The sequence below is a fragment of the Bos mutus genome, chromosome 29 (assembly GCF_027580195.1).
Source record: "Bos mutus isolate GX-2022 chromosome 29, NWIPB_WYAK_1.1, whole genome shotgun sequence".
NCBI classification, from domain to species: Eukaryota; Metazoa; Chordata; class Mammalia; order Artiodactyla; family Bovidae; genus Bos; species Bos mutus.
In genome coordinates this window covers 11,589,513-11,591,814 of record NC_091645.1, presented here as the reverse complement: position 1 = coordinate 11,591,814, position 2,302 = coordinate 11,589,513, and positions in this window count along the sequence as shown.

The window sequence follows — 2,302 nt, the reverse complement described above, 5'->3', positions numbered from 1 at the left end:
AAACGGCCGACTCCCGCCAGAGAGCCAGCGGCCATCACCGGTTTGGGTTGGACGACAGGGTAACGTCCAACCCCGCGGCAACCTGGGACGTGCAGGCCCTGGCCGCTGAGCATGCCGGGAGTTGCGCAGAGCACTTCTGGGAAGTGTAGTCCCCCCAAGGTTCTCGTTTCTCATTTCTTGCTGCTGCAAATCTGGCTGCTTCGCCCTCTAGTGTACGGGAGGACCATATTTATTCGGTTTAGTTGCTGTCTTGCTGTTGCTGCTGCTGCTGCTGCTGCTGCTAAGTCGCTTCAGTCGTGTCCGACTATGTGCGACCCCATAGACGGCCTCCTACCAGGCTCCTCTGTCCAGGGATTCTCCAGGCAAGAACATTATTGAATTCTCTCGTTTCTTGGGACGACCTGATTGATATATCACCATTTTATCTCGCTCAGACCTTAGTTACTCCAGAGTTTTCCCCACATGGTAAAGTGTTGAAAATAGCAGCACACAGTAGTTGTGGGGTTCAGATGCGGGGATGTATTCTTTGTAAATTCTTCTCTGTTAGCGTAAACGGTAAAGCATCTGCCCGCAATGCGGGAGACCTGGGTTCAATCCCTGGGTGGGGAAGATCCCCTGGCGGAGGGCATGGCAACCCACTCCAGTATTCTTGCCTGGAGAATCCCACGGACAGAGGAGCCTGGTGGGCTACAGCCCATGGGGTCGCGAAGAGTTGGACACACTGAGCAACTAACAAAACAACAAAGTGGTAATCAATCGTCAGGTTTTAGTGGCTTAATTATGCTTATAAGAATGTAAAGTTACCACTCAATCTACGGATTTGTTTTCAGAGCTTTGTGTCAGCTGCATGACAAGCACAGTTCTAAGCAATGAGACACATTAAAAGAACAGGAGTCCCTTCGCTGTACAACTGAAACTACCACAACATTGTTAACCGGCTATCAGTTCAGTTCAGTTCAGGCGCTCAGTCGTGTCTGACTCTTTGCGACCCCATGAATCGCAGCACACCAGGCCTCCCTGTCCATCACCAACTCCCGGGGTTCGCTCAAACACGTCCATCGAGTTGGTGACGCCATCCAGCCATCTCATCCTCTGTCGTCCCCTTCTGCTCCTGTCCCCAATCGCTCCCAGCATCAGAGTCTTTTCCAATGAGTCAACTCTTCGCATGAGGTGGCCAAAGTACTGGAGTTTCAGCTTTAGCATCAGTCCTTCCAAAGAAATCCCAGGGCTGATCTCCTTTAGAATGGACTGGTTGGATCTCCTTGCAGTCCAAGGGACTCTCAAGAATCTTCTCCAACATCACAGTTCAAAAGCATCTACCCCAATGCAAAATGAAAAGTTTAAAGTAGGGAGGAAAAAAGAAAAGAACACAACTCCTGACAGGGCTTTAACAGTGTATGGAGAGGAAATATAAGTGATTATTTAAAAATTGAAAGACAAAGAACAACCCCTCCTCAAAAAGAGTTAATCTCACAGTTAAAAAAAAAAAAAAAAAGTAAAACAGAAGGATATACCATTATTATCTGTTAAAGATTTTCTAAAAAATAATGATCAGTTCTACCAAATAAACCATCAGATACGGTTGCTCAAGCTACTGGCAGGAGTTTATGTTAGTACAACGTATTTGGAAAACAATGTAATAATATATAAACTCTAAAAATTGAATAGCTAGTTTCACTTCTAAGAATTTACTCTAAATTACCTTGTAGCTAAGATTTTTTTTTAAGTTTTTATTATTATTTATTTATTTGGCTGCACAAGGGATATTTTAATTGCAGTATGTGGGATCTAGTTCCCAGGCCAGGGATTGAACCTGGGGCCCCTCCACTAGGAGCGCAGTGTCTTAGCCACTGGGCCACCAGGGAAGTCCTTGAGGCTAAGATTTTTTTAAAATTTTAGCTCTTGCAGTGTTATTTATAATAATGACATATTAGAAATAATCTGGTGGCTCAGATGGTAAAGAATCTACCTGCAGTGCTGGAGACCTGGGTTTGATCCCTGGGTTGGGAAGATCCCCTGGAGGAGGGCATGGCAATCCACTCCAGTATTCTTGCCTGGAGAATCCCCATGGACAGGGGAGCTTGGTGGGCTACAATCCATGGGGTGGCAAAGAGTTGGACACGACTGAGCGACTAAGCACAGCACAGAGATAATAAAGATATTCAGTCACTTCAGTTGTGTCCAGCTCTTTGCGACCCCATGGACTGTAGCCCACCAGGCTCCTCTGTCCTGTATTCAGTAACCTGCAGAAATATTCCTAATTGGAATATTATGCAATTATTAAGTATTAAAAAAACTTAGT